The sequence below is a fragment of the Piliocolobus tephrosceles genome, chromosome 3 (genome assembly GCF_002776525.5).
Source record: "Piliocolobus tephrosceles isolate RC106 chromosome 3, ASM277652v3, whole genome shotgun sequence".
Taxonomy (NCBI): Eukaryota; Metazoa; Chordata; class Mammalia; order Primates; family Cercopithecidae; genus Piliocolobus; species Piliocolobus tephrosceles.
The window spans coordinates 39,295,341-39,321,738 of record NC_045436.1 but is presented as its reverse complement, the minus strand read 5'-3'; the positions used below and the strand labels follow the sequence as shown (position 1 = coordinate 39,321,738).

Below are 26,398 nucleotides of genomic sequence, written 5' to 3'. Positions count from 1 at the left end.
CTATTACCTGTTTTTCCACAAATGAGGAAGCTAAGTTTTTAAAAGTTCAATTAAATTGTACAAGGTTACACAGTTCCAAAGAAAATAAGCTCTGTGAAAGTTTTTCATTACTGTATTATAAATGTTTAGTACTAGAAAGTTGGCTCCTTTGCCAAAGTCAATCTGCCAAAAAAACAAATGTGCCTAAATTATCAAAATCACCTATGTACCAACTGTAAATATTTAAAGAATATTCTTCTTAAATGTATTAAATTTATAACTATATTCTTCTAATGAATATATTATAAGATATATTTACTACTTTTTAGCAACCTTTCAAGAACCACTGTTTTTCAAAACTAAAATCATCATAGGGTAGCTTTGTCCTATTACCAATATAACTAAAATTTTAATGTTTCATATTACATTTTTTAGTTTGTACTGATTTCTATTTGTATATTTTTTCTATTTTTCTAACATTCTGTCACCTACAATCATTTGTCATTTTATTTTATTTTATCTTATTTTATCTTATTTTATCTTATTTTATCTTATTTTATTTTATTTTATTTTATTTTATTTTATTTTATTTTATTTTATTTTATTTTATTTTATTTTATTTTATTTATTGCAGAGATGGAGTCCTACTCTGCTGCCCAGGTTGCAGCGCTGTGGCCCGATCTCAGCTCACTGCAAGCTCCGCCTCCCGGGTTCACACCATTCTCCTGCCTCAGTCTCCCAAGTAGCCGGAACTACAGGTGCCCACCACAATGCCTGGCTGATTTTTTGAATTTTTAGTAGAGACGGGGTTTCACCGTGTTAGCCAGGATGGTCTCAATCTACTGACCTTATGATCCGCTCCCCTCAGCCTCCCAAAGTGCTAGGATTACAGGTGTGAGCTACTGCACCTGGCCTCATTTGTCACTTTTACCTATTTAAAAAATATTATATCAGTTGAGAATTATTTTAATACTTTTCAAAATGTATGAAGTCTTATTTGACCAGTTTTCATCTTGATTTCATAACAATCTTTAAGGGAACCTCCATCTGTCTGTCCCAAATCACTACAGTTGAAGCTGGAGAAAGCTTTTTTGGAGGAAAGATGGAAAAGAAAGCAAACATTCCAGGGAGAGATTCTGATTCCTGAAAGTATTAGGAATCAGGGTCAGGGCTGAGTACTAAATGGCAGTATCAGAGAAAGAAGATGAGGGAACTATGAATCCTAGGATTCATAGTCTCTTAGGCCACTCCTCTTAGGCCCTTTTAACCCATACAACACATAGTGTGTAAATAAAAAAACACAAACTAGTTTAGGGTAATTTTAATATAGCAGACAATTCGTTTTCTGCAAATATAGCTAATTAGTTTTAGCAAATTCCTAGGACAATGGCATGCATATTAGTAGGGCAATAAAATATGTGTGGAATGGATATATTAAAATTTTATGTAAAGTAAAACTTTAAAAACCGTATTTTGATTTCAAAAATAATCTTTAAATTGTCAGTCAAAGTATTTTACATAAATTATATTGTTAAAGATAACATGAACATGCATGCTCCACTTTAGGGGTAGCTAAAACAACACCCTAAAACAACTTCATACTAAAGGATTACTGAATTTTACATTTAAAAATGAGCAACTATACGGAAAGAACCAAAAAATGGATCTAGGAAAATTGCAATATACAGCAAGTACCTTAAAAATTATTTAATTATTAAAGCATATTTAGAATACAAATGAGTATTTACTATTTTTAGAGCCCATTAAAATTAAGATACCCAACTATTCTTTTTCTCTGATGCCATTTTACTAATACCTGTGTATATACATATCTCAGTCACTGGTATGTAAATGTCATAATAAAGTGTAATGTATTTCATCACATTCCATCTGCACTTATGCTTCCTTATAACTTCAGCTAAGTTTCTACACACAGTGATTTAGTTTTAAATGGCTGATCTCAAATTATGATGAGTTAGAAATAAGCCAATATCATACTGAATGGGCAAAAACTGGAAGCATTCCCTTTGAAAACTAGCACAAGACAGGGACAGGCAAGAGAAAGAAATAAAGGGTATCCAGTTAGGAAAAGAAGTAGTCAAATTGTCCCTGTTTGCAGATGACATGATTGTACATTTAGAAAACCCCATTGTCTCAGCCCAAAACCTCCTTAAGCTGATAAGAAACTTCAGCAAAGTCTCAGGATACAAAATTAATGTGCAAAAATCACAAGCATTCTTATACACCAGTAACAGACAAACAGAGGGCCAAATCATGAATGAACTCCCATTCACAATTGCCTCAAAGAGAATAAAATACCTAGGAATCCAACTTACAAGGATGTAAAGGACCTCTTCAAGGAGAACTACAAACCACTAGTCAGTGAAATAAAAGAGGACACAAACAAATGGAAGAACATACCATGCTCATGGATAGGAAGAATCAATATCGTGAAAATGGCCATACTGCCCAAGGTAATTTATAGATTCAATGCCATCCCCATTAAGCTAACAATGACTTTCTTCACAGAATTGGAAAAAACTGCTTTAAAGTTCATATGGAACCAAAAAAGACCCCACATTGCCAAGACAATCCTAAGCCAAAAGAACAAAGCTGGAGGCATCACGCTACTTGACTTCAAACTATACTACAGTTACCAAGGCTACAGTAAGCAAAACAGCATGGGACTGGTACCAAAACAGAGATATAGGCCAATGGAACAGAACAGAGCCCTCAGAAATAATACCACACATCTACAGCCATCTGATCTTTGACAAACCTGGCAAAAACAAGAAATGGGGAAAGGATTCCCTATTTAATAAATAGTGCTGGGAAAATTGGCTAGCCATAAGTAGAAAGCTGAAACTAGATCCCTTCCTTACTCCTTATATAAAAATCAATTCAAGATGCATTAGAGACTTAAATGTTAGACCTAAAACCATAAAAACCTTATAAGAAAACTTAGGTAATACCATTCAGGACATAGGCATGGGCAAGGACTTCATGTCTAAAACACCAAAAGCAACAGCAACAAAAGTCAAAATTGACAAATGGGATCTAATTAAACTAAAGAGGTTCTGCACAGTAAAAGAAACTACCATCAGAGAGAACAGGCAACCTACAGAATGGGAGAAAAGTTTTGCAATCTACTCAACTGACAAGGGCTAATATCCGGAACCTATAAAGAACTCAATTAAATTTACAAGAAAAAAAACAAACCCATCAAAAAGTGGGCAAAGGATATGAACAGACACTTCTCAAAAGAAGATATTCATACAGCCAACAGACACATGAAAAAATGGAAAAAATGCTCATCATCACTCGCCATCAGAGAAATGCAAATCAAAACCACAATGAGATACCATCTCACACCAGTTAGAATGGCAATCATTAAAAAAACAGGAAACAACAGGTGCTGGAGAGGATGTGGAGAAACAGGAACACTTTTACACTGTTGGTGGGACTGTAAACTAGTTCAACCATTGTGGAAAACAGTGTGGCGATTCCTCAAGGATCTAGAACTAAAAATACCATATGACCCAGTCATCCCATTACTGGGGATACACCCAAAGGATTATAAGTCATGCTGCTATAAAGACACATGCACACGTGTGTTTATTGAGGCACTATTCACAATAGCAAAGACTTGGAATCAACCCAAATGTCCATCAGTGACAGACTGGATTAAGAAAATGTGGCACATACACACCATGGAATACTATGGCTTCCTAGTATAAGATCCCTCAAATTTTGGCTGGGTGCAATGGCTCACGCCTGGAATCCCAGCACTTTGGGAGGCTGAGGCGGGCGGATCACAAGATCAGGAGATCGAGACCACAGTGAAACCCCGTCTCTACTAAAACTACAAAAAATTAGCTGGGCACGGTGGCAGGCACCTGTAGTCCCAGCTACTTGGGAGGATGAGGCAGGAGAATGGTGTGAACCCAGGAGGCGGAGCTTGCAGTGAGCTGAGATCACGTCAACTGCACTCCAGCCTGGGTAGACAGAGTGAGACTCCGTCTCAAAAAAAAAAAAAAGATTCCTCAAATTTTGTATAACACTGGGTCTCTGTTGTGTTATAAAATATTTGGTACAAAACAAACTGCTATGGTTTGAATATATCCCCCAAAGTTCATGTGTTGGAAACTGAATGCCCATTTTAACAGTGTTAAGAGGTAGGGCCTTTGGGAGTGACTGGGTTATGAGGGCTCTGCCTTCATAAATAGATTAATGTTATTCTCGCTAGGGAGTGTTAATTATCACAAGAATGAGGTCCTCCTAAAAGAATGAAGCTTAGACCCCTCTTGCTCTCTCAGTCTCACATTTTTAACTTGGTCTTCTGTCCTGGGATGACTCTCACCAGATACTGGTACCATGCTCTTAGATTTCCTGCCTCCAAAAGCATCAGCCAAATAGACTTCTATTCTTTATAAATTACTAGTCTCTGGTATTCTGTAACAGCAGCAGAGAATGGATTAATAAACTAATGAAATGAATATGTAAATTAGCATATAAATATATAAACTTGTATATGGATAAACATATTCAACATAAAAAAAGACTAATAAGTAGGAGTGGTGGCTCATACCTGTAATCCTAACATTTTGGGAGGCTGAGGCAGGTGGATCACTTGAGCCCAAGAGCCTTGAGAACAGCCTGGGCAACATAGTGAAATCCTGTCTCTACAAAAAATACAAAACTTAGCCAGGGGTGTTGGAACATGCCTGTATTCCCAGCTACTCAGGGGGCACTCAGGCAGGAGGATAACTCAAACCCAGGAAGTCAAGGCTGCAGTGAGCCATGATCATGTCACTGCACTCCAACCTAGGTGACAGAGAAAGACCTTGTCTCAAAAAAAAAGCAAAAAGCTTAGGGATATCAGCCTGATTGAAACATATGACACTCATAAGTTATACATCAGAGAGCCATTTTAAAGCACTAATGAAAATGACTGTGAAGTCCCTATAGAAAAGTCTATTAAAATATATGTATGTGTGTATATATATTTTTTACACACAGAGAGATATACATACAATTTCCTGCATCATACTTACCCCTTAGAATAGCAGTCCTCATCCTTTTTGGCACCAGAAACTGGTTTCGTCGAAGACAATTTTTCCACAGACCAAAGTGGGGTGGGGGATGGGAGGTATGATTTTAGGATGAAACTGTTCTGACTCAGAACATTTAGACATTAGACTAAGACATTAGACATTAGAGTCTCATAAGGAGCACATAACCTAGATCCCTCATATGCACAGTTCACAGTAAGGTTCGCACCTCTATGAGAATCTAATGCTGCAGCTGAGCTGACCGGAGGCAGAGCTCAGGCGGTAATATTCCCTCACTTGCCACTCCTGTCCTGCTGTGCGGTCCAGTTCCTAACAGGGAAACTGGGTTGGGAACCCCTGCCTTAGAAGACAGAATACAAAATACAATTTATGCCAAGATCCAAAAAATTGTCAAGTCAGAAAGTTAAGAATATCATACTTTTCATACCAATAACCATATCCTGTATAATTACACATAGACAGATGGGGTGTAGGAGGGGTCAAATCCCACTTCTGACACCAGATTGTGTCAACCTAAAAATAGACATTAGCGAAATTTGTCTCCAAATATGTTGAGTTTGTTTGGGAATGACAAATGAAGATTATGACATGGAATGGTAAGCCACTAGTGCATCTGGTGAGAGAAGGGTACGGGAAGCTTCTATTAGCCAAAACAGATTCAAGTAAACTACTTAGAAACAGAGTTCACTGGTTCCAGAGGCTTAAAGTCAGAGTTATCATCATTTCATTGGTGAAGATGCTATTAATGGTCAAGGGTTCATTGAAGAGCATCTTCTCTGAATTGCTATAGTTGTAAAAGATGTCTAGTGATAAATCCTGCCAAAACTAGTGACAAACCTTGCCAAAGCAGGAGATACATGAAGGACATGAAGGGGTTTCTTGTGGGATTTCTAGAAAGTCCTTGGAAATAGTTCTTATCCCAGATATATAAGCAAGAACCTCCTCTCCTTTGTGCCTTCCTGTACCAATTTTGCCAGGGTCTGACAAAATTGAATTCATCCCCATATCTGTAACTTTCACAGGGGAAAGAAGGGGTAAGATAGGTAAATTAAACAGAGTCCCTCAAAGATCCCCCTTCCTTGTTTCCCCTTAATTTCAAAGAGCCAAGTTACTTTACATGTTGGGTACTGTGCTGGAACAAGAGGCAAAACCCAGGAAGTAGGATCAGAGAAACAAGAGTTACTAACCCAGGACAGAAACCAGAAACCAAAATGTAATAATCTGCTAGAGAATTAGACTATAAGGAATATCTGTTATTTTGCTTATCATCTGTAAGAAATAAAATTATAGCACAGTGATGAAAGCACAGTGATGAGAAACCCTAAAATGTTTTTAGTAAATGAAAAATGATAAATGAAAATTGACAATAGGGAATCAATCACAACTAAAGTATAGAAAGATGCTAATATTTATTTTACAAGCTTCATCAATATATACTAGTAAATATAATAATAATCAAAAGGGCTTTCATAGATTGCTTTCTGACCTCAATTCTGCTTACTTTTTCCAAAATATCTTAAATTCTTCAACAAAACATTCTATTTTCAAGGAGGCTTTTCAGGAATGCTACCCTTAGTATAAGGTATTACTAATCCTTCTTAATGATGTTCTATGTCACTTTTTAAAAACTCATTAGGATGGCAAACAAAACAGGCTTTCGTTATATCAAACTGAGTGTTTAAAGAAAATAGTTACATATCTATCCATTCAAAAAATAAGCATTTTTTTGGGGAAAGCCTAGACATACAGAAATCAATAACAAAATGCTGGGGAAAGGAAGGATATGATAGCTGTTAAGGGTTAGATAACTACTATAAATCTGTTTAAATCTGTATGTTTAGCAGTAATATTTATAGAAAATAAGATCCAAAGGCCCTCAAAATACCTAGGGTTACTCTTTAAATAAGGAGAGGAAGGAATCTGAAAACAGGTGACTCCAACATCAATTCTTTCCATCAGCTCTAGGTTTTGTGGTAAACGATTCAGTTGCCTAATTTTACAAGGAAATGCTATCGCCCACACATATTTAATACTACAATGCTACTACCTACCCTGAAATTGTATATTCAACTATTTACTTAAAACACAGTAGACCTTAAGACTATTCTGTTGAGCCCATAACAATTCAAATCTAGAATCAAGTTTTAGTAAACTTGATTTATCAATTGTACTAAAAGTGGACTCCATTTATCAAACATTTATCAATGTGACAGCAAAATCTGCAATCAAAACAAGGCCTACAAGGAAAATGCAATTTTTAGCATACTTTCAGCTAATCTATATTCGTAAACTACACTACTATGATAGCTCATGAAGTATAAAGAATTAAAAACAATTATATCTTAAAATACAAACAAAATTGGCCAGGCACACATCTGTAATCCCAGCACTTTGGGAGGCCAAGGCAGGCAGAACACAAGGACAAGAGATCGAGACCATCCTGGCCAACATGGTGAAACCCCATCTCTACTAAAAATACAAAATATTAGCTGGGCATGGTGGCGCATGCCTATAGTCCCAGCTACGTGGGAGGCTGAGGCAGGAGAATCGCTTGAACTGAGGCGGCAAAGCTTGTGGTGAGCCAAGATTGTGCCACTGCACTCAGCCGGGGTGACAGAGTGAGACTCCATCAAAACAAAACAAAAAAATGAACACACACACACACACACACACACACACACACACACAAATAGAATCTAAAAATATTCTCTTTTTTTAAGACAAGGTCTTCCTTTGGTGCCCAGGCTGGTGTGCAAGTAGTGCAATCATGGCTCACTGCAGCCTCAATCTCGTGGGTCCAAGCAATCCTCCCAAGTCAGCAGCCCAAGTAGCTACACAACAGGAGCAAACCACCACGCCTGGTTAATTCTGTTCATTTTTTATAGAGATGAGATACTGTTATGTTGTCCAGGCTGGTCACTAACTCCTGAGCTCAAGAGATCTTCATGCCTCAACCTCCCAAAGTGCTGGGACTACAGGTGTGAGCCACTGTGCTCGGCGTAGAATCTAAAAACATTCCAGCAAAATATATAAAAAATAAATAAAATAAAAATTTTATGAGACCTGAAAAATGAATATGGAGAAGACAAAAAAAATGCTCTCCAATAACTTTTAACAGTTATTTTTACACATTTGTTCTAAATATTCAAAAAACTAAATTTAAAAACTATCTGACTGATGTTAATCAAAAATATGTGTTTGAAAACAAATCGTATTTTAAACAGCAACTATGTTTGAAGTTTAATATATTCAAACATTTGATTATATGATTAATGTCTAAAGCTTTTTGAGGTACCAAATCAGAGCTATTTTTACTTATTATTGTAGCCTCAGCATCTAACACAGCATACTGACAGATAATCAAAAGTGTTTGTGAAATGAATATACATACTTATACAGAATATGAATACTTATTAGCCTATTTATTTATTTACTTTAGTGCCATAACTCCAATCTCTATTTACTTAAAAGCTCACTGATTGCTTCTGCATTAAATGTGAACCTTCTAACACTATAATTTTCTCTATGAAATAAGTATAATATTACTTATAAATTATACAAATCCTGTGAAAAATGCAGATTGACATATTACGTAGCTTGGATTTTTAAGACATCTTTATGCATGCACAAATGTAATTTGTTATTAAATTTACAAATGTTGTGGTGTATAAATTGGATACTCCTTCCTAAATAAGTCTTGCAGTGTTTTAATGTCAATGTGACAGCCAAACCTGCAATCAAAACAAGGCCTGCAAGGAAAATGCAACCTTTTTAACAATATGTAGCTGAATAACAAGATGTCACAAAAATAGGGCTGCCACAATTACCAAAGAAAGATAACTAAAAGGACATGTGTTATGTGCTGTGTTTCACTCGGTACTCACATCTTGGTTTCTTTTTTTTTTTTTTTTTTGAGACAGAGTCTGGCTCTGTCGCCCAGGCTGGAGTGCGGTGGCCGGATCTCCGCTCACTGCAAGCTCCGCCTCCCAGGATTACGCCATTCTCCTGCCTCCGCCTCCCAAGTAGCTGCTGGGACTACAGGCGCCCGCCTCGTCGCCCGGCTAGTTTTTTGTATTCTTTAGTAGAGACGGGGTTTCACCGTATTAGCCAGGGTGGTCTCGATCTCCTGACCTTGTGATCCGCCCGTCTCGGCCTCCCAAAGTGCTAGGATTACAGGCTTGAGCCACCGCGCCCGGCCACATCTTGGTTTCTAATAGTATTCTTCACTGAAAAGAATTAAGGATCTCCAAAGCAATAGATGATTCCAGGGCTGCAGAAGGGAAGCTACAAGATGAGCCTTGAGCCTCTTGCCATGTCAGAAGGTCAGAAAGTACTCAAGAAAATGAAGGGGGAAGTAAAAAAAAAAAAATAAGAACAAGCTTGAAAGGCTTCCCACTGGCCTAATTTGGAAGAATTTGAGCATTAAAGTAATTATGACCACTACTGAATTATTAACCAATGAAAATAAGAAAAATTCATGAGTCCATAGCAAAAATAGATGGATAAATACATGGGGAATGCAGAAGTGTATGAAGTTAAGGCATAATGTCAACTGATAAAGGTGGAAGGAGACGTGATATGGGAAAATAATCATTTTAAAACCATCACTGTAGAGATTAATATAGGGAAGAATTGTTAAGTGGACTCCATATTTCAATCAGATTTCATCAGTTTTTCTCTCATGCTTTTTTTTTTTTTTTTTTTTCTGTCCCAAGAGCCTGTTATACTTACTCTTGATGTCCTTGATGTCTCCTTAGGCTTCTCTGGATTTTAACAGTTTTTAAGACTTTTTTTGGTTTTGATGACCTTTGACCGCTTTAAAGAGTACTGACCAGGGCATTTGTAGAATTCCCCTCAATTTGGATTTGTCTGATGTTCTCATGGTTAGAATGGGGTTACGGGTTTTAGGAAAGAAGTCCACAGAGGTATCGTGCCATCTGCATCATATCATATCACTGCTACATGCTATCAATGTGCTTTGTCACTGACATTAGCCTTAATTACCTGGTTGAAGTAGCATTTCACAGGGGTTTACACTGTATAGTTATTTTAGTTATTTCCTGCTGCTCTGTTTCATATCGTACTCTTTGTTTTTTTTGTTTGTTTTGAGACAGTCTCACTCTGTCACCCAGGCTGGAGTGTAGTGGTGCAACCTGGGCTCACTGCAACCTCTACCTCCCAGGTTCAAGTGATTCTCCTGTCTCAGCCTCCTGAGTAACTGGAATTACAGACATGTACCACCATGCCCAACTAATTTTTGTTATTTTTAGTAGAGATGGGGTTTTGCCACATGCCTGGGCTGGTCTCGAACTGCTAACCTCAAATGATCCACCTGCCTTGGCCTCCCAAAGTGCTAGAATTACAGGCATGAGCCACAGTGCCCGGCCACATATTTTAGTCTTTGGAAGCAAGTCACTAAGCAGAGCCCACACTTAGTAGGTGGGGAGTAATGGTCCATTTATTTTGGGGGGAGTATCTACATAAATTATTTAGACTCCTTCTGTAAGGCAGATTTATCTCTTCTCCCCCCTATTAATTTATTTAGTTATTTATTTCAGTATAGACTCATATTTACTTCATACTTTAGGTTATAAACCAAAACTAAGTTATTTATTTGTTGTTCAAATTATTCTGACTTTGACTATTGAGAGCTCTTTCACTGAGCTCTTGTGTCCCTTTGACCTAACCCCATTATTTTATTCTTTGAACATTTATATACATTCTGGCACTATAATAAGCTCCAGGCTCATCTTGTGTAGTGTTTGCCTCAGCAACAGAATAAATCATTTCTCTAGGGAGTCCTGGGTTCCTTTTATTGGAGCATGGTAATAGAAACTAAGACCTGGGCATTGAGCATTCTCACTGCTGCTGGAGTATGTACATAAGTATGTAATGAGTAACGTTGCTTCTAGACACCCTGGCAAACAAAGCTGATAAATGTATGTATATATACTAATCCATGTATACACACCTATCTATTCTTTGTATTTCTATGTATCCATTTGCATCTACATTAAGCTAAATATGATTCAAGACTCTGACTCTAATCTAGTACCACATGAAATCATTCTAGCCTTCAGGGAGGGAATTTTGATAAAAAGCAGGATATTTGCATGGTATCATTACAGACTGCATAATAATTACAAAGGAAAAAAATAATATATAGACTAGCAATATCAGACAACATATTGACTGGCTGATAAAAATGTCACCATTGAAGGGCAGGTGGACATCCTGTGCCTCTGTAAGTGAAACTCTCAGACAGACACATCACTTACATAGTATAACAACTAGATGTATAACCTGAATCTAATCATAAGGAAACATCACACAAATCTAAATGAAGATTACTCTCTTAAAAAAAGGAGAGAACTACATTTTTCAGAAGTGGCAATGTCAAGAAAGACAAAGGTAGCCTGAAAAATTGTTTCAGATTTAAGCAGACTAAAGAAATATCTAATTCTAAACTTGATTCTCTACTAGAAGTCAAAAATATTGGCCAGGCATGGTGGCTCATGTCTGTAATCCCAGCACGTTGGGAGGTCAAGGTGGGTGGATCACGAGGTCAAGAGATTGAGGTCATCCTGGCCAACATGGTGAAACCCCATCTCTACTAAAAATATAAAAATTAGCTGGGTGTGGTGGTGCATGCCGGTAGACCCAGTTACTCAGGAGGCTGAGGCAGGAGAATTACTTGAACCCAGGAGGTAGAGGTTGCAGTGAGACTCCATCTCAAAAAAAAAAAAAAAAAAAATTTATATATATATAAAATGAGGGACATTATTTTGTCCATTGATGAAACTGAAGTATGGATGGCAGATTAAAGTATTATCTCAAAGCAAATTTCATAAATTTGATTACTATTATAGTTATATAAGTAAGAAAACATTCTTATTCTTAGGAAATACACACTGAAATATTTAGGGGAAAAGGATTATAATGGGTACAAATGGTTCAGAAGAAGTGGTGAGTGTATTATATACACTTGTATGCATGTGTGGGTGTACTTATTAATAACATATACATTATGTATGTATAGAGAGAGACAATGTCAGAGAGAGCAAAAATGATAAATGAGGCTATGATTATATAGCCTCATTTATATATATTTATATATAATTTATATATCATTATATTAAAAGATAATAAATAACATATTAATGGTAGGTAAATTCATTTTTAAAAAACATGCGATCTTTGTTTCATATGTAATAAATGTCATAAGTATGTAATGAGACTGAGCCAACATTAGTGAAAGATGGGCTTTAAAATGTTTTCCAGAAGCAGTTATTCTATCCTGTGATGTCCTTTGTGACCAAAAACTAAATGAAGGATATCTTTGGAAGAAGGTAAAGCTAAATGGACAATTTGGAAACTGACTTCTAATTATACTTTGATTAGTACCACTGGCAAATATGCATTCACAGGGTATAGACAAATACAAATTTGGCCTCTTCTTTAAAGGGTTTCCGTACTGCAATCATTATGAACTCCAAATTGATACTCAGTAGAACAGCATATAGGTTCATATTTATAATTCAAATCATTGGCAATTAAAAGGATTACTATCACTGGACGCGGTGGCTCACGCCTGTAATCCCAGCACTCTGGGAGGCTGAGACGGGCAGATCAGAAGGTCAGAAGATCGAGACCATCCTGGCTAACACGGTGAAACCCCCGTCTCTACTAAAAAATACAAAAAACTAGCAGGGCGAGGTGGCGGGCGCCTGTAGTCCCAGCTACTCGGGAGGCTGAGGCAGGAGAATGGCGTAAATCAGGGAGGCGGAGCTTGCAGTGAGGCTAAATCCGGCCACTGCACTCCAGCCTGGGCGACAGAGTGAGACCCCGTCTCAAAAAAAAAAAAAAAAAAAAAAAAGGATTACTATCAGCCCGGCGCAGTGGCTCATGCCTGTAATCCCACCACTTTGGGAGGCCGAGGCGGGCGGATCACCTGAACTTGGGAGTTCAAGACCAGCCTGACCAACATGGAGAAACCCTGTCTCTACTAAAAATACAACATTAGCCCCACATGGTGGCAGAGGCCTGTAATTCTAGCTACTCGGGAGGCTGAGGCAGGAGAATAGCTTGAACCCAGGAGGAAGAAGTTGTGGCAAGCTGAGATCAGGCCATTGCACTTCAGCCTGGGCAACAAGAGCGAAACTCCATCTCAAAAAAAAAAAAAAAAAAAGTGGGGGGGTTACTATCAGTAAATGCTAACTGAAACTACAGTAACAATTTACAAACAGTAATTTAATTTTCTACTAAAATTTACCAAAATATAATTCTTTCTGAGAACATTATTGTCATAAGTTTTATTATATGCTTATAAATATTATAAACCTACCAATTATATTAATATGATAAATACTAATTTAAATCTCTTCCTAATATGACAAAACTGTGTTATTCTAAAATCCATGAAGATGAGCTACTCCAAATGAGAACTGTTTCTAAATAACTGAAGGGCTAGTAACACTGTATTCCTTCTAAACCACAATGGTATAGTGTGGTAGGCAGAATGATGCTCCTTCCCAAAGATGTCCACATTCTATTCCCTGGAATTCATGAATATCTTATTAACACCTTAAAAGGCAAAGAGGAATTACAGTTGCAAATGGAATTAAGGTTGCTAATCAGCTAACATTAAAACAGGGAGATTAACCTGGATTATCTGGGTGAGTCCAGTGTAATTACAAGAGTCCCTTAAAGTACAAGAGGGTGGCAGAAGATTAGGTCAGAGTGATGCAATATAAGCACTCAATCTGTCCTTATTGACTTTGTAAAAGAAAGGAAGGAAACCACAAGCCAAGGACCATGGAAGACATCTAGAAGCTGGAAAAGGTAAGGAAACAAATTTTCCCCTAGATGCTGGAGAAGAGAATGCAGTCCTGTCAACACCTTGATTTTACTTCTGTGAGACCTGCATAAAGCCACTACTTTTGTGGAAACTTGTTACAGCAGCAACAGAAAATTAATATATATTCTAATTTCTTTTCTCCTACAAAAAAGTGTAATATATATAATTTGATCTTAAAACTTCCTGTAGCAAATCATTGTAGGAATCAATTCCTATACTGAATAACACCCTACCAATCCCTACCTCCAAGCATACACAGATTCCCACATCCATGCTTTAGAATATAATATAGTTTTCATGTAATCTTTTGACAACAGAGACGTTCTATTTATTATCTATTACTACCCTTCATCTATTGTGAATGGCTCTGCTCTCTCCACCCTCAGCATCACTGACCATCCCTAGATGTCCACTATTCTCTTTCCCCCTTAGTCTCTCCTTCAATTATTTTCTGTTATATTTGCTCACACAGTATCTCCTGAGTTTCTTAGCTCTAACAGAAAGACTCTCCTTAAATGCACGAGGCTACTCAATGCCTTTTCTCCTTGTCTATAAATCTACCAATCAGCATATATTCTGTGCACCTCAGCTCTCTCCATTGTTGCTGAGTATTCACTGGTTGTTTTCCAGGAATATTTCTTCCCCTATTTGCAATAAGCATTAAATTTTTCTTTAGAAGGATATACGTATATATATCTATATATATATATACACACACACACACACACACATATATATATTTTTAGCCTATCTGCAAAATTTAATGGGACAGCAGCAGAGATAATGATAGCATAGTTACACATATACTCTCATTGCTATGGGCAACTATGATAATGGCAATGTAAGTACATATTCATTTTCTCTCTACATAGGCAACCTCCCACACCCTGCCATGTATGTATGTTCTCAGCAAATGTTTAGAGGACAGAGGAGAAAGTAAGCTCTTAATCTCCTGGTGTGCAAATTACAGGAAGAAGAGAGAACTAAGCAAACAAACTTAAGTTCCATATAGTAACAGTATAAATAATAAATATTTAATCCATAATATATTTTCTAAAAATTTATCTGCATTCAAGACATTAAATGCCTTCAAATATTAAACTAGTAGAAACATTAGACTGAGTGTTATTAGATGACAAAATTATGTCTTACTCATTTTTGTTTCTCTGATGCCCACAATTAAGTTTGTTTTGAAATAATCTTTTTTTTTTTCTTTAATAGGGGTCTTGCTCTGTTGCCCAGGCTAGAATGCAATGGTACGATCATAGCTCACTGCAGCCTTGAACTCCTGGGCTCCAGCAATCCTTTCATCTAAGCCTCTCAAGTAGCTGGGACTACAGGCACACACTACCACGCCCAGCTAATTTTTTAAATATTTTGTAGAAACGGGGTCTCACTGTGTTACCCAGACTGGGTTACCCAGGGCTCAAGTGATTACACCAACTCAGCCTTCAAAAGTGCTGGGACTACAGAAATAAGCCACCACACCTGGCTGAAAGAATCTTTTTTTTTAACCTTATGACAAACTTGTATATGAGCCTAGGTACACAGACCCTTGCAATCTAACAATAAGACTTAGTAGTATTAGCATCACATAATCACAAGGCTGAAATATTATAGTGTTAGATTCTCTTTAAAATATATGTTTTTATGCAAATCAATAAATGTAATCCATCACATAAAAAGAACCAATGACAAAAACTACATGATTATCTCAATAGATGAAGAAAAGGCCTTCGATAAAATTCAAGCATCCCTTCATGTTAAGAATTCTCAATAAACTAGGTATTGATGGAACATATCTCAAAATAATAAGAGCTATTCATGACAAACCCATAGCCAATATCATACTGAATGGACAAAAGTTGGAAGCATTCCCTTTGAAAACCAGCACAAAACAAGGATGCCCTCTCTCACCACCTCTATTCAACATAGTATTTCAAGTTCTGGCCAGGGCAATCAGGCAAGAGAAAGAAATAAAGGGTATTCAAATAGGAAGAGAGAAAGTCAAACTTGTTTGCAGATGACATGATTGTATATTTAGAAAACCCCATCATATCACCCCAAAAACTCGTTAAGCTGATAACCAACTTCAGCAAAGTCTCAGGATGCAAAATCAATGTGCAAAAACACAAGAAGTCCTATACACCAATAACAAACAGAGAGCCAAATCATGAGTGAACGCCCATTCACAACTGCTACAAAGAGAATAAAATACCTAGGAATCCAACTTACAAGGGATGTGAAGGACTTCCTCGAGGAGAACTACAAACCACTGCTCAATGAAATAAAGGAGGACACAAACAAATGGAAGAATATTCCATGCTCATGGATAGGAAGAATCAATATCGTGAAAACGGCCATACTGCCCAAGGTAGTTTATAGATTCAATGCCATCTCCATTAAGATACCAATGACTTTCTTCACAGAATTGGAAAAAACTACTTCAAAGTTTATATGGATCCAAAAAAAGAGACTGCATTGCCAAGACAATCCTAAGCAAAAGAACAAAGCTGGAGGCATCATGCTACCTGACTTCAAACTATACTACAAGGCTATAGTAACCAAAACAGCATGGTACTAGTACCAAAACAGAGATATAGACCAATGGAACAGAACAGAGTCCTCAGAAATAACACCACACATCTACAACCATCTGATCTTCGACAAACCTGACAAAAACAAGAAATGGGGAAAGGATTCCCTATTTAATAAATGGTGCTGGGAAAACTGACTAGCCATATGTAGAAAGCTGAAACTGGATCTCTTCCTTATACCTTATACAAAATTAATTCAAGATGGATTAGAGACTTCAATGTTAGACCTAAAACCATAAAACCCTAGAAGAAAACCTAAGCAATACCATTCAGGATACAGGCACGGGCAAGGACTTCATGTCTAAAACACCAAAAGCAATGGCAACAGAAGTCAAAATTGACAAATGGGATCTAATTAAATTAAAGAGCTTCTGCACAGCAAAAGAAACTACCATCAGAGTGAATGGGCAACCTAAAGAACGGGAGAAAATTTTTGCAATCTATCCATCTAACAAAGGGCTAATATCCAAAATCTACAAAGAACTTAAATTTACAAGACAAAACCACCCCATCGAAAAGTGGGCAAAGGATATGAACGGACACTTTTCAAAAGAAGATATTTATGTGTCCAACAAACATATGAAAAGAAGTTCATCACTGATCACTAGAGAAATGCAAATCAAAACCACAATGAGATACCATCTTACGCAGTCAGAATGGCGATTATTAATAAGTCAGGAAACAATAGATGCTGGCGAGGCTGTGGAGAAAAAGGAATGTTTTTACATCGTTGGTGCGAATGTAAATTAGTTCAACGATTGTGGAAGACAGTATGGTGATTCCTCCAGGATCTAGAACTAGAAATACCATTTGACCCAGCAATCCTGTTACTGGATAAATCATTCTACTATAAAGACACATGCACACGTATGTTTACTGTGGCTATTTACAATAGCAAAGACATGGAACCAACCCAAATGCCTATCAATGACAGACTAGATGAAGAAAATGTGGTACATATACACCATGGAATATTATGCAGCCCCAAAAAAGAATGAGTTCACGTCCTTTGCAAGGACATGGATGAAACTGGAAGCCACCATCCTCAGCAAACTAACACAGGAACAGAAAACCCACACCATATGTTCTCACTCATAAGTGGGAATTGAACTATGAGAACACACGGACACAGGGAAGGGAACAACACACACTGGGGCCTGTTGGGCCATGGAGGGGAAGGGGAGGAAGAGCATGAGGACAAATACCTAATGCATGTGGGGCTTAAAACCTAGGTGATGGGTTGATGGGTGCCACAAACCATCATGGCACATGTAAACCTATGTAACAAACCTGCACGTTCTGCACATGTATCCTAGAACTTAAAATAAAATGAAAAATGTAAAAAAAAAAAAAAATCTATGTTTTATATCGATCATATACAACATCGTAGAATAGATTTTGCACATATAATTAATATGCATTATATAGAGAGATTTAATATGACAACTCTCCTAGCAATTTCAGTGGACAATTTCCATGGCGAAGCACAAGCTGCACACAATGGAATCCTGACTTACTTAACACATAAAACACTTAATAAAAATGTGGAAAAGCTATACCATCTAAGAGTTATTCTAAATTATTTTATAGTGTGAATACATTTATATGTATGTATATTTAAATTTACTGAATAAAGACACCAAATTAAGAAAATTAAAACCCTAAAAAGCTAACTACTATTCATATACTTTAATTTAGCTCTTTTCACTTTTTGCTCATTCATTTCAAGTCTTTCTTCATTAATAGAAGTTTAACATATGTAAAATCATAGCATAAAGGCCAGGCACAGTGGCTCACACCTGTAATCCCAGCAATTTGGGAAGCCAAGATAAGAGGATCACTTGAACCCAAGAGTTCAAGACCAGCCTGGGCAACACAGCAAGATCCCGTCTCTACAAAAAAATAAAAAATGTAGTCAGGCATGGTGGTTCACGCCTGTAGTTCCAGCAACTTGAGAGGCTGAAGCAGAAAGATTGCTTCAACCCTGGAGTTCGAGGTTACTGTAGCTTGTCACTGGGCTCCAGCCTAAGAGACAGAGTAAGACCATGTCTCTAAAAAAAATAAATAAAAGTTTAAAAATCATGGCATGAAAATAATTTTATGCTTTTATCTTTCGAAATACTTTAAATATAACTAATTTTATAATTACATAAATCTACCATTTCAGTTCTCCTTTAAGAAATCTACAAAGAAAAACTCACATGACACTTTCATGAGCTCTGAAGATTAAACTATATCTGGATTGTATCTGAAAGAATTAAGGATATAAGATAATTCATGAATGAATAAAATAGGATTTAATAAAGTAAAATATAAAATAAAGACCGATTTCAAAATAACAACTTGGTTTAGGACTGTAGTAGATTTTCTTCTAATTATAGATTTCTAATTAAACGATTTAGGAAAAGCTGTACTTTAATTTTAATTTTAAAAGTTAAAAGAAGATCAAATAACTGACACTAATTTCACATTAAAATGTATTTCACTAATACAAATAGTAATAATGACCACCACAAAAATTTTAACTAAGTATTAATTGACCTTCATCTGTATATCTTGACTGTATTTAGTTATGTAAATACTCACAATCAAAATATACAGATACAACTTTTAAAAATACACAAAGTACTTTGGCACTTATGAAATAGAATGCCATCATCTTCCATATAAAAGCTGAAATCAAATGAGAAATCGAAATTGATGTCAGTTTATTTCTGAGAGCTTAATATATTTGGTAAACTCCTTCCTCTTTGATAACACAGTGGTTTCAGTTTTGAATAAAGACTCATTATATGCCACAATATTTCCTAAGTATAAAATATGCAGCATTTTATTAACTCCATTTCCATCTTTTATGAACAGCATGGATATAACTACCAATCACTTTAAAACCAAATTTAAGTTTCAAGCATTTTTCATGTGATTTGTTACAAATTATTGTGGAAATTTCCTGACTATATAACATTGTTTAGACTGTAATCATTTTCTTAAAATTTACCTAAAATGATAACAAGTGCTACTTGGCCCTCCATGTATTTAAAAAACAAAAATAAAAAACATGAGCCAAAGATTTCCAGATCTCTATATATTATTTGATCATGTCACAACATTTCAGAGTAGGATAACAAGATGCTTCTATGAAAATTAATGGGAAAGAGGAAAGCTTTGGGGCTTCTTGTGAAAACAAGAAAAAGTGTAAAGAAAAAGGTAGGTGATATAACAGATACTATTTAAGTTGTGGGAAGGCAAAACTTACTTAAGAAACTGTCATAGACAACTGCAGAAAGGGCATTAAAAAAAGGAGAATGGCATTGACAAGATATCAGTAAAGATTTGATGGCTTTAAAATAAACTGCCAACATCTTCACAAATTTCGCTTTACTGCTTCTGAGCTCTAGCAAGGTTTCTGTACAGATAGGGATAATAATAGAATATAAGTCATTATAGATTTGTAGAGAGGATTATGACAATTAAAGTGCACAGCATAGTGGTTGGCACAGAATAAGAGTTCAATAAAGTGGTGTGTTATTCTTATCATCTCATTGCAAATGAGTTTTGAAAGACTTTCACATTACCTCTAGAAATATCATATTGTAAATTTGACCTTGCTGATAGAAATCTGTTGGAAAAAGAAGGGCCTCAAATTAATCACTCTAGAGGCATTTATTTAGCATGTACTATCTACCTAGGTATGTGGTGCTACCAAGTAAATAACTTGATATATGCCTTCCAATAGCTTTTCACAGGGTAGGTTAACAAAGGGAGAGGAATACATGGATAATAAGAGGAAAGAACAAAAACAATGATATATTAAAGTGTTTAAGATCAATGGTAACTGAAGCATCTGTTCAAAGAGAGTTCTTGCCTAGGCACTGTGGCTCACGCCTGTAATCCCAGCACTTTGGAAGGCTGAGGCAGGAGGACTGCTTGAGTCCAGGATTTCAAGACCAATCTAGTCAACACAGTGAGACACCGTCTCCACAATAAATAAATAAATAAATAAATTAATTAATTAATTAATTTAATTAAATTAAATTTAAAAAAAAATCAAAGAGAGCTCTCTATGTGGCACCCAACGACAGAGGTAAGAAAGCTAGCCTGGAAAGACTAAGTCTTCAGATTGGGGTCCAATGGGAAACAAAGTTGATTAGGAAAGATTTTAAGGATTTTAAAGCACTACGGCATAATGAAAGGGTGTTTTTTTCTATTCCTCTAAGTAAAAACCTGCCAAGGGAACTAGAATATAAGCATGTATTTAATAAAATCATTTAATTATTAAACCACTGAAAATTTTCCCTTCTTTCTTTTATTCCTTCTTTCCATAAATATTTATTGAATCTCCACTGCCTAGCAGGCAGCATGTAAGTGGTGGTAATAAGAAAACATTAAGATGAGGACTATACCTGGTTTGAAGAGAAAAACTTCAGTGTAAATAATCCCAAAGAAAACTATCCAAGATTATTTTATCAGCACTGCACCTGCACTTTATTTTCTTTTAAGTAGGTAGATTGTTTTCTTATTACAACTTAAAGATTTTAGAATTTCAAGATTGAATCAAATTAATACATTTATTACATTTTAGCTATATATTCATATCAAAAGCATTCTAAAACTCCATCCTCAAAGCTCTACTAACTTAAACTAGTATTCTGGACCTCCACACGAGCATTCGGTTTTGAAATGCCCTACAATTTTATCAGATACCAGAAAACAACAACGAAAAATTAAACCTGGTTGAAAAAAGGGAAAGCTAGGATAATTTAGAAGTAGATTTGGGTCAGAGGACTGTAACTAGCTTCTACCAGGCAAACTAAGATTTATAAAAGCATGTAACCTTGGGGGAGGTTCCCATGGCTCAGTTTATCAGCAAAATGGTGATAATACCTACCTCAAGGAGTTGTAGTAAAAATTTATGAGTTAATACAGGTAAAACACTTAAAACATTGTTTGCCACATAGTAGTGTGTGCTATTCATATGTGCTATTATCATTGTAGATGCATCTTTCCAACATCTGGCTGGTGAAAAATATACACAGACAAATGTAAATAGCTCGAAAGAGCCTTCAGAAGTAACACAATAGAAGAATAAGCAGGTAATCGCAGGATTGTGTTAGTGACCTAAGCATGTTTAAGAAACAAGAGGTAAAGCAGAGGTCACAATGTGTGTTTAACTTTAAATAAATATATGAAACAAGGAAAATTATATTCTAGATTTTAAAACATTTAAATAACTTTCTATTGCTTTACATTGTCCAAACAAAAGCTGTATTAATAATAAAGAGTATACTTCTGAATCTGGAGTTCCATCAATGATTTGTTCAGCTTGCATAAGTCACAACTGATTGGACACAGTCCCTGTGGGCTTGCCATTTCATCCACACTGGACGGTTCATTAGTCATAATTACTATAACTGTACAGCAGAGACTGCAGTTTTATCTCATCATACATCTTTGATCAAGCTGCTTCAATTCTGCTTCATCAGCATATGAAGTTACATTATTGGAGCTTTTTATTTTCCAATCGGTAATTAACATAGATTATGCTTTTTATCAAAACATGTATTTGGTCTTCACATTTAATAGTGAGGGCCCAGATCTGACCACCATTTGACCTCTGAAATTTCTACCACCTAAATACCATGAATCATAAACTGAAATCCAGAATACCACAGAGAAAATTAAACAAAGAAAAGAACTGACCTGTGTTAAAAAGCATAAGATGATTGCACTTATCTAAATTGAGACTAACCATATTTGCTGCAGCTTCTCATTAAACATTAAATCGCACACCAGAAGAACACATCATACATATTTATTGTTTTGCACTGTCACTTTCAAAAGACTCATACCACAATTAGTGTTTCTCTCAAACTATAAGCTACATAAAGAAATTTCCCATGAAGCTTGAAGACAAAGTAATGTAAAAGATGGTTCAAGAAGGTTAAAGAACAGATGGATAATAGATTTCACTGAACACTAAAGCATAACACACTCACTTCAGAAAAGAAAATGTTGCCAAAACATAGTTCAAATATAAAATACTGAATGAAATTGATGTGTCAGGAATTTTTTTTTCCTTCCAAGTTCTTTTGGAGAACAATAGGGGACTAAAAGGCCTGTCTCACTATTTTTGCATCTCACTATTTTCATGTGTAAAGTGTCCCCACTGTAGGCTGCATGAACAATCATAATCGACAGTTACATGCAGGCACTGAGGCTGCAAAAATCCCAGAGTAATTAGTGTTGTCTGAATGCAATGACATCTGTGTTCTCATGGTTCTCGAGACATGTCAGGCCAATAAGATGTATATGAAAAAATATGACAAGCATTGCAAATGCCCTTCTGAAAGGTCTTACACTTTAGGGGAAAGCTGAAGAAATAACACATGTCATCTTCTTTTTATAAGCAAAATATTTAAGATTAAAAGGTCTCGAAAGATCTTTTGACTCATTCATTCTCTTTTTGTAACTATAAAGCATTTGTTCAGAATACATCAATAGGGTATGAAAAAATCTGTTTAAGTTGGCTTCTTTTTAAAACTTTCTCAGCACATGTGATTGATTCTGTGCAGTGCAATATAGGTGCCCATTCCTGTAAGTGACAAAACAGACGGCATATCTTATTAACATGCCTTGGTTTCTTTACCCTTTAATTAAAAAATATTACCTCTCAGTCCTGGACATAAAATAGTTCAGAATTTGTGGATAAATGCCTTAGAATTATGTTTGTATTTTTCTAACAATACAGATTGTCAAATTGACTGTATTAAAAAGTCTTTGTTTTAAGATACCTAATGTTTTTGCTTACTGATGCCTATTGCTGAGCCCTCTCCCTCTATATGCTGTGGCAGTATGAGCATGCACTTGCTCCAAGAAAGACATTAGTCATCATTAACAGAAGCACTGACACCAAATCTAAGTGCCTCTCCACAATGACCAAGTGGCAATCATCTTTCTCTTACACTGTCACTGCTGATTAGGATTTTCTTTCATGAAAATTTAATTTGTACCCCTTTCTGCAGCTTTTTTTTTTTTTCATTCCTGAAAAAGCAACGTTTTCAGGAGAGATTACAGATAAAAGCAAAGAAGCTCTACCTATAATATAGCTAATGATATAGAGATTACAAGATTCTCAGGTAAATCTTTTCTCTAATCCAACAGAAAAACACAGATTAAATCAATGATTAATAAACAGAAGAAAAACAATGATTCTAAAAGGAATATTGCTTTATTGCTTTAAGAATCTATAAGCCTCAAAAGGTAACTAATTTAAGGAACCCAAATAAAACTTCTCTAAATATTAACATAATCCAAAAGCTTCTTTAAAACTAAGACAACACTTTGATAGTCGCTGTCTTTCACAAGGTTTCAAATTTTTATTCTCCATTTTGTAAACAAGACAGGGGCATTCACACAGACACATCACTGTAAACTCAAGAAAATACTTAAGCAGCCATACCTTTAGTATGCGTTAACCTACTGGTTAGCTTTCTTTTGTGTTTTTTTTTTTTTAAGAAATTTTCAGTTGTACTGGACAAATGAAAATGATTCATGTGGCCAAGCAGGGTACTCTACAGCTAGATGATACTACAGACAAACTCTGGTTCTGTACAATATCACAATGTTAAACAAGATATCATAGCAATAAGTTATTTAAGGAAGTTTTTAAAAACATTTACTTTTCTGTTTTATTTCAATCTGTTTAAAGTTTTTTTTTTTTTTTTTTTTTTTTTTTAATGTAAGCATGTGATAGTTTGCAAGGGTCCTGGTACAACCCAAACTCCCACTTCTAGTTATAAATATTATCATCTCTTCGTATTACTTAGATATTATAACAAAATAGAGGTTGGTTTAAATTTAAAGTATCTTGAAATTGTTTTATATCCCTTTTCAAACATATGTACTTTTAGTCAAAATAGATAACACTTTTGTGTTTATACGAGCATAAAATGTATCTTTTCAAAATGTAAATAACCACATAAAATCCTCTGAAAGCAAAAATCAACATTATTTCTTTGTAAATCAGAAGCAAGTACAATTCATCAAACTTTAGTCATTAAATGATCCTTCTACTCCTGACTATTTTATTGTGAAAAATAATACAGAACAAATTTGAAGGTCAAATAGCAACTGCTTGGTGGCATTTACAAATGGTTCAAGTTTTTTTTCTTTTTTTTCTATTTAAAATTGGTCTGCACTTAGAACACGTAGGAGGAGATTAGGAATTAAAATGGATTCTGGGAGGCAATGTCTAACTACTGAACTTTTATAACAGGAGTATCTTTGATTAAATAAGGAGCTATTCTAAAATAAAAGCAAAACTGTACCATAATAACCCAACTTAATTATCTTTGTAGAATACATTTATAAATGATTGGCTCATTCTATCTTTATTTGACAAACTAAATATGCCTCTTAAATTCTCAAACATTTAAAATTCTGATTCTCACAGTTGCACAGACTTATCCAAATCAAAACTTCAAAAACTTAACAATATAATGACTGACTCCATTGCTAGATCCAGTAAAAGTTCAAGTAAAGAAGTTTAGCTCTGTAACTTCCACCCCTCAACTAAACCTCCAAGTCACTTGTCAGTTAAAGGTTGGGCGATTTATTGACCGCCTCTGGATGCATACTGTCAGTGCTGAAGGAAATATGAGGGAGGGTTGTCGCTACTGTTCTGGAGCTCATTGATAATGACATACCTGCCTCTGTCACCCATTACCCATACTACAAACTACTTAGACCTAACTGAAAAATCAATAGCCTACTTGCACTGGTTCCTGTGGCTGCCTCCTTTGATTGTCAGCTCCTGTCTAGGGTCAGCACTTACATGAAAGGGGCTGTGACTGCCTGATGCTTTCAGGACAACCTAACGATATGAAACTAGCCAACAGAACAGTAAATTCTGTCTCCCTGCCCTCCTCATCAATTAGGCTTTGACTAGGCTTGCCTGTAGAAACCTGACCTTTTAAGTTTAGGTGAATATGGACTAGCTGAACACACCATTGCCCTCAGCACTGAGCCAGGAAATCTACTGACAGGTTAAACAAAACAGAAGGTTGTAACTGTCATAATTTGCATTGCACTTTCACGCCAACAAGGGTGTTATCAGTAGGGGCAAGCCCTGGAACACACAACTCCAGTACCCTTAAGCCACACTACTCATAAATTTTCAAGTGAAGTGAGATAAAACATAAATTCACAAATACCAATGCATTTCTCATCTCTCAATCTTTTAGGTTTGCACTTTGCAAACCCACGGAGTGCCCATCAACAACTCTTTTTGGTCACCTGGCACTCCCATTGCACTAATTAGGGACTTCCATTGACCATAACATAGAAGTAAAAATAACAATGCCTATTTAAAACCTATTGTAGAAAGCCTATACAATATAGTAGATAGACTGACTGGTATATATGTCAAAATGAGAACAATTAGATCTCAATATGTTATCTTTTCTTGCCTCAATTCACTCCCTCCAAAAGTACCCAGAAGCTTAGACAAATAATAAGTTATCACGTAAGTGAAAGGAGGTGTTGAAATTATTTCCTACCATGCTACTCTGATATAGCATCTTTTACAGTTTGAGGGAAAACTAAGAACATCTGTAAAATAAAAGATGTTAACACTTTTATGCCTGTCAGATCTTCTGATGAAAACAAGTGAAAAGCATGAGAAAGGAGTATAAAACTTGCCTTTCTTTAGTGATTCATGTTTTGAAAATCACTTCCCTGCTTAGATCTATCTTTTAACACAGTATGAACTTGGTAATAGCACAGTTGCTTAGCACAATGTCATTTCTCTAAGGAGAAGACCAATAGTTTCTTTTTTTTTTTTTTTTTTAAGTTAATTGTGAATGGGAACTTACTTTGGCTTCAAGAACTAATAT

The 26,398-nt window shown here is 35.8% G+C and overlaps 1 protein-coding gene across 3 annotated transcripts in view; it reads right to left on the bottom strand.

Moving 5' to 3' along the window:
* LRBA (LPS responsive beige-like anchor protein) overlaps positions 1-26,398 on the bottom strand; it is a 767,265-nt gene that overhangs the window by 292,271 nt on the left and 448,596 nt on the right. The gene's annotated exons all lie outside the window — the stretch shown is intronic.